This window comes from Talpa europaea, assembly GCF_964194135.1.
Source record: "Talpa europaea genome assembly, chromosome: 7".
In the NCBI taxonomy this organism is placed as follows: Eukaryota; Metazoa; Chordata; class Mammalia; order Eulipotyphla; family Talpidae; genus Talpa; species Talpa europaea.
In genome coordinates, this window is record NC_140074.1 from 99,662,470 (window position 1) to 99,670,684 (window position 8,215).

Consider the following 8,215-nt stretch of genomic DNA (forward strand, 5'->3'; position numbering starts at 1 on the left):
TACTTCTGGTGCATTGTTCAAAGCCCAGATTCAAGGAGAGGGGAACTAAGCTTCACATTTTGGCATGAGAACACGATGTATATACAGAATAGGAGGAATTGTTCTGGTCATCTTGGGAGAGAATCAGTTACAGAAGGAGGGCAGTTGTCTTATTAATTCTCCCTAAATCTGTTGATTAAGTCCAGGTGAAATCTCTGCAAGGTTTTGGGACCATTTTAAATCTTTCTGAAACACAGTTTTTCTAATTATAGTTTGTGACCCCTTAGTGAATTGTGAAATCTATGTGCTAAATCCAAATCAATAGTTCAGTATTGTTGTTGGTTTTGTTTTAACTTTCTAATTTGTGCTGGGATGCAAAGAAAATGATCCTTTATCCCTGTGGGTTCTTCTAGGGTGGCAAATATTCAGACAGGCATCAGATAGATTGATAAAAGAAAAAGGCATATAGACATTTAATAATAACAGTTATACCTCCTATATATATGCAAGAGACCCAATAAGACAGTAATCATGCACTTGGCTTTAGATGCCATCTGAAATAGCTTAGCTAGGATGAGGGAGGCTGTGGGAAGAAAGGGAAAATTAATTAGGGTATTAATGGGGAAAACAAAGGTACTTCTGCCTTTTCCATTGAAAAGGGATGAATTGATTAGGTCTTCTTGGGGGCTGGGGGGAAAACCCTTACAGAGAGAGGATTAGATATAAACATCAAAAGTAACTTCTACCCAGCCTTCAGAGCTCCTTCCTGAAACAAACCATGAAATGTTTCACCAAAGACACGTTTGGGGTGGCATTTTTTTTTTTTGCTCCCCTATGTTTATTTGCAATTTCTGAACATGCACAAAAATAGAAAGTAACAGTCCTCATGTACCATCAACTTCAACCCCCACCAATGTTTTTGAACTTGTGCATTTACCTGCCTTTGAATATTTTTAAAAATAGAAGATGGAATAAAATACAATAGAAAATAACTGAAAAATAAGGACATTTGTGAAATTTTTGTTTCATCTTTATATGTGTTTCCAGGTCAGAATATAAAATGTGTTTGAAAAATCCTTCTCTGGTACGTTGTCATTCTTTTTGAACAGAGAGCAGGCCTTGGTGAGAAACAGAATCCAACAGCATTTACTAACACCGTCTTTGTTTTATCTTACTTAGTTTCATTGTTGTGTATGAAAGTGACACAAGTTTTCCGGTGAAGAGTGGCAACAAGCAAGTTCACCTTTGAATGCAGTCATTGACATTTTAAAAGCCGTCCTTTAAAAAAGGACATCTGTTCTAGAACAAATTTAAGTTTTTTAAACTGTTACAGATAGCAGAAGGATGGTGAAAATCCTGGAGTCGCAGGAGACTGAAGGGGGTGGGCAGCTGCAGGCCCAGAGCTAGCCAGGCCCCGCCTTTGCAGCCCCTGTGACTCAGCCGGGGGCTGTCCCCCAGTGCAAGAGGCCAGCCTTCTGGAAAGTAGGTTTCAGGCCTCTCTCTGGCACTGCTAGCTCCCTTGTCCCTCAGCAGATCCCTTCCTCCCTCCGCCTGAGTCTCTGCATCTGTAGGAAGCGGTGAGTGGATGGGGTCAGTTTTTCTCTGAGGTTCCGTGTCTGTCTAGCCTGGACACTGCGGAATCCCGCCTCCTAACGCAGCCCGGGCTGCTGACTGCTCTCTTCTCCGACAGGAAGGCGACCTGTAGTTCCGAGAGACACCGCAAGAGGGCAGAGGCGACCATAGACTGCGGCTTGACGCTGGGGCCCCCTGGGTGACCCACACGAATTGGCGCCCCAGGACCGTGGGTTCGAGCTCGCGCTCCTGCAATTCCTAGGCTGTCTCTTAATCTGTTCCCCGCCTCCCATAAAATGGGTTGCTGTAAAGTTACATCTTTACAAACTCATTTCCCCCCAACTTTGACTCACATTATTACTGTGGAACTCCTAGGGGTGATTGATGGAGTCCTTTAATGAATAAAATAAAAAGTTTTAAGAAATTTTTATTTAACTGTGTGTGATTTGGAAAGGTTTCAGCAGGAGGATGACATGATTTAAAAGTGGGAAAAAAAGAAAGGGGGGGTGGGGGGGTATTTTTAAAACCTGCCTATAATCCTATTCCTCATCAGTAACTTCAGTGGGTTTTGATATAGCATTAGTTTTTTTTCTTTTTTAACTGCAAACACATAAATAGATGACTAGGTAAATGTTTGCCCACAAACTCAAAAGTCTACCAAACACCTTGAACCAGCTTGGTTTTTTACTCTAGATTTCACTGTCATTCTACCCAGCTTCTCCCTTCACCAACATGTAAGTAATTCCCTGCCAGCCAGACAAGCAGATGAGAGAGGTAGGCACCGCCTTTGTTGTCAGTAGTTCTGGATTCTTTGATGTGAAAAGAGGCAGCACTGTCATTTGATCCAACCTCTTTATATTTTACAAAGTTAAACAACTAAAAGAAGTAAAATGAGAAGGTGATGCTTATGGACTGCAGCGTCTACTGGGGGTGCATGCCTCATTATGATCTGCCTGCTGATTTCTGCTGTTCGTTTGTTTCTTTTGAAGACACTGGATTTTTCTCTCAGCTTTCTGTTGTCTTCAATTTCAATTTATCACCTTTCTCAATCTCGTATCAGGTTTGTCCACCCTAGTTTCAGAGGAACCAGAACTAGACATGTGAGCAAGCCTGGAGTCTGGTCTGTGCAGTTGATTTTAATGTTTCATTTTTCCTAATATGTGGATTCAGTGCTCTACATTTCTCTCGAAGCACAGCTTTCACTGAATTCCACAAGTTTTTGTACAACTCCACTAGGGTTGTATTTTCATTTGGTTCAAAATGCTGAAAATTTTCTTTTGAGAATTATTCTTTGACCCATGTATTATGTACAAGTGTGTTGTTTAATCTCCAAGCATTTGGGGGATTTCCCAGCAACATTTCTGTCTTTGATTTCTAGTTTAAGTCTGCCATGCTCTGAGAGTGTACTTTGCATGGTTTCTTTTAAATTTGTCAAGGTGTGCGTTATGGTCCAGAATTTACTAGAATTTAGTTATGAAGCTATTGAGTCTGGGCTTTTCTGTGTGGGTAAATTAGTATGAATATTAACATTAGTATTTCAAATACTTCATTTGTTGTAGGTCTTTCAAATAATCTATATCTCCTTGATTCAGCTTTGGTAGTATGTGCCTTTCTAGGATTTGTCTATTTATATTAACTAATCTAATTTCTTTGTGTGCAATTATTCATAATATTCCTTTACAACCTTTTGCTTCTATCCCTTTTGAGTTTTGTTTCGTGACCTGCCTGGTTTATCCTGGAGAATATTCCATGTGCACATGAGAAGAATTTGTGCCGGCTGCTGCTGGGTGTCCACCAGTGTCCTTTCCATCAGTATCCCGTAGATGTCCACTGGGTCTGGTTAGTTTATCGTGTGTTCAAGTCTTCTGTTTCCTAGCTGATTTTCAGTCTAGCTGTTTTATTCATTTTCTATCTATTAATTTTCAAAAGGTGTTATTGAAGCCTTCATTGTCTTTGTTGAATTATCTGTTTTTCCCTTCATTTCTGTCATTTTTCTACCTGTATTTTGGTTTTCAGCTATTAGCTGCATAATAACAATATTATCTATTGTTATTACATGTTCTTGATGGGCTGACCCTTTTATTAGTATAAAATATTCTTTTTATATATTTTTTGGTTTCAAAGTCTGTTTTGTCTAATCTCACGATAGCCAGCTCAACTTTCTTGTGGTTGTTGTTTGCGTGATATATCTTTCTCTGCTTTTAAAATTTTTTAATCTGTTTGTATTTTTTAATTGAAAGATGTCTCCTACAGATGGCATATAGTTTGACCATGTTTTGAGATCCAGTCTGACAAGTTCTGCCTTTTGAATGTACCTTAATCTATTCACAATGTCTTTATTGATATAGTTGGATTTATGTCTGCTATTTTACTTCTCATTTCTTTATGTTTCATGTCATGTTTAGCCTTCTACTCCTCCTTTATGGTTTTCTTTTTCTTTGAGTATTTTCTAATGTAGCATTTTAATTTCCTTTAATTATTTTTATTATTATTAATTATTGTTTAATTATTTTAATTATTTTTCCAATTTTTTAAAAGTTGCTTTCTGATTTCCCATATACACCTGAACTTATCTAAATCAGTTTCCAATTTATATTAGTTAAATTCCTGTGATATATAGAAATGATACTGTATTTTGTTTTTTGTCTTTTTGTGGTTTTATTGTGTGTTGCTATATCTATTAATGTTACAAACTCAACAGCACATTGTTATAATTGTTACTTATCTGTAATCATTCCCTTAGCCCAACACAGTTTTGTCCCCTCACTTCCTTTGTGCTATTATTAGCAAATATATCACACACATTATGTTTTCGTATGTTATAGCATCAACAATACATTATATACCTACTATATTATAAATTACTTTATAAATCCATTTGGAGAAGAAAAGGAAAAATAGGCATTTCTACTTTTCTTTATAATTACAGAATTAGGAGATCAGTTCCTTTGGGAAGAATTAGAGCTTATTTCTCCACCAGGCAAAATCTGAGCCAGAGCTCTGGAGCCAGGGCAGGCACAATAGCAAGCTTCTGGTGCGCAGTAGCCCCACTTAGACACTGAGCATTAGTGGAGGGGAAGGCAGCAGCCTGACAGCCTCCTGACTCCTCCTCCTGGTGTGAACCTTCACCTCCTGGGCCAGGGGAGGGGTGATCAGGGTCTCAGAACTCTCAGCACATTGCCCTTAAGATAGAGCCTCTGTCCCATGAGTTGGGGCTGGGCTGGAGAAGGGAACCCCCGCCTCTTCCAGGACTTAGCCTCCTCTGCAGGTAGTTGGGCAGCATGAGAAATGCTGACTTCTTGTTTCTCCCAAGAAGGAAACCCTCCGACTGAGAGGAGGGCAGAGGGGCCCATATCTCAGTAGAGAAGAGAGGCCCTGTGTATGTGATCTGGGGGAAGAGGGATCTTGGGTTCTCAGGCTTGGGGAGGAAGGGCCCTGTTTCCTCAAGGGGGGCTAGGTACTTGGTCTCGGCTAAGAGGGTTGAGGTTTTGGTCTTTTATTTTTGTCCTTCTCACTGTTACATACACAAAATCTTACACGGAGCCAGGCATAGAACAGAAGCTGAAAAAATAGTTTTAGAATGAACAGGCAGCAGAAAACAACTTGACTTTTTCTTTTCGTTCTCTTGTGAAATGTTCCCTCACACACGCTTCCTTCCCTGCCCCAGGAGGAGATCTAGGTCATCCCTTAGTTCAGTCAACTACCAACCTCTTTGGAGGGGTCAGAGGCCTGTGCAGTGGAACTCTGGCTGCATTCCAGAGCTCACTGTGAGGCAGCACCCTTACCCGCTGCCCTGGGCCTGGAATGAGAGGTTGTGGTCAATTTCTTCTCTCTGTCCTTTACTTCCCATCTTTGAATTGCCATTTCTGACTATCATCTCTGACCCCAGGATCAGTCCTGAGGCAGAGGGGGTATATTTGTTTCCTGTGACTGCCGTAACAAGTCCCGGCAAGCTTGAGTGGCTTATAACAATGTGAAATTATTCTCTACAGTTCTGGAGGCCAGAAGTCCCCAGTTTCATTGGCTGAAGTCAAGGTGTTGGTGTTGGGGCAGGCCCCTTCTGGAACCTCTGGGAAGAGACAATTCCTTGCCTCTTTCCGTTTCTAGAATGCATTCCGGGTAACCCTTAGCTTCTGGCCCCTTCCTCCTCAAAACCATCAAAGTAGTATTGTGCTACGGTCATATCACTCTTCTTTGTCCAACCTCCCTCATCCTCCCTCTCATCAAGATGCTTAGATTGCAATTGAGGCCCATTGATAATTCAGGAGCTTTGGCCCATCCCACGATTCTAAATTTAGCACATCTGCAAAGACCTGTCATCACATAAGGGAGCTTTCACAGGCTGCAGGGATTAGCACTTGCAGGTCTTTGGACCATTAATCAGCCAGCCACTGGAGTTAGGATCTAAGATCTGGGTGGCTGCTTCTGCCATGCCTGCCATGGTCAATTCTTGGCTCACTATGTGACAGGCAGGGATCCCTCGGGCCATGTGGCACAGGGTTTATGGCCTGGGCCCAGACCTGTCCTTACTAACCTTGGGCCCTTGTGGGGGACTGACAAATCTCTTTGTGCATGACTTGGCATAGAGCAGGACAATTACCTTAAAAAATAAAATAGACCCACCACCTGTCCCACAAGGTCCAGAGGATACAAGCTCAGCTTCTTAAGGAGAGTCCCCCAGCACACTTGGCTCTAGGCACTTCAGATATTTTTCCAGGCAACCCTCCCTCCCCCGTCCCTCCGCCCACCACCCCTACTGCACGATTCTGAGGCTTTGAAACCTCAGCTGAAATAGAGCCGGAAAGAGGCGCCTTATGACATCCTGTCACCCTGGGGTCTGGGGCAGACGAAAGACAGGGAGGGGCTGGGAGGAGAGACCAGAGGCGGTCTGGGACAGGGCCAAGCCGGGGCCATGGCGGCGCCACCTGCCCAGTCAAGATGGGACTCCGGGCAGGTGGTGGCTTTGGCTATCTTCTTCTTTTCTCCCCAAAACTTCTTTAAAAAATAAACATTTTATTTTGAGATAACTGTAGATTTATATATGTATGTTGTATATATCATATATATTATACATCATAGCTTTTTATCTAGAAAAGTTTCAAATCTTCAGAAAAGCTGTGGGAACGTACACCCACATACCCCTCACCTGCATTCACCAGTTTGTATTTGGCTGAGTTCATGGCTTTTAATTCTACTATCCATAACTATTTAGACAGAAAAAAAAATACATATATATATATATATATATATATAAATAAATATGGACATACTCTGTCCACAAGGAAACATTTCTAAAACTCATTTTAAGGCCTCCTTGGTGGTGCAGGGGTTAAGTCTCAGCACTATCAAGCTATCACCAGCCACTACGGCATGAGTTTGATCCCCGGCCAGGAGCTGACCCACATGGCACAGCAAACCTCTCCTGTCTCGCCTGCTGCTCCCCTCAGCAGTGTGTTTCAGTCAATCTGCCTGTTCTGCTCCCCACTTTGTCTCTGGTGAATCCTCTCATACCCCGCACCTCTGGCCTACACCCCAGTTCTTGTATGCATAAATAAATAAAAATAGATCTTTTTAAAAACTCATTTTATATAATATATGATAGTATATTTATAATAACGAGCATATATATGAGCATGTATATTTGTATGTGTGTGTGTGTATATATATATATATATATATACACAAACATATATACATATACCCCCCCACACACACACACATCCCTAACTCTTTTTGCTGAGAGAATTTAGAACCAGGGAGACCTCCATGTAACAAGCATGCCTAACACAAGTTCAATCACAGTTTCTAAATACCACCCAACTTGTCCTTGGAAACATGGTTGATTCCAGATCTGGGGCAGGAAAAGTCCTAGATAAGCCTAGAACCTATTGTCAGAAAGTTAGAGGGTACTCAGGGAAGGATGGGGCCATGTCTCAAAGACAAAGAGGTAGCCTGAAGGGAATCTTGCTGCCACAGCAGGTTGTGGTATCAGGGACAATCTGAGCATCAAAATAATGAGAGTGATGGATTATAACCCACAAGCTAAAATATGAAACCATGGTAGAATCACATTAGTAAAAATGAAGGTGGAAAAACTTTTTGTTGTTGTCGTTGTTTAAATCTGTAGCCTTTTTTAAAAAATTTATTTTATTTTATATATATTTTCCATCATTCTTGTACAATGTATGCTTTCTCCTGTGAAATTCTCACCACCAATTCATCCACGTGCCATCACCACAGTCCCTTATGCAATTCCCACCCCTGTTTTGATCCTTCTCCCTCCTCCTCCCATGCAGAATGTCTCTGATTTATAGTTTCCTGTTGATTTTGATTTTTATTATAATTCCTATTTTTTCCCCTGATCCCTTATTTGTTTCCTCTACATAAGGAGGAAAAAACTTTTTAACAGAAAACAGTAACAACAATTTGACTTTGAACTTCCATCCAACAGCACAGGGTTCTTACTTGCTTCCCCCTTCTAGATTTGGGTCTCCCTTCCTTCCTGGAGAGAATCCTGGTTGCAAACAACATTGCCATATTTATTTTTTTATGCTCCTTCCTACCCAATTCACACAATTGTTTTAGAATTGCTGCACCAGCTCTGCTGCCTATAACAAACCTGCTAATGAAAGGTCAATATTTACTTGCAGGTCTTTTAGGTCTT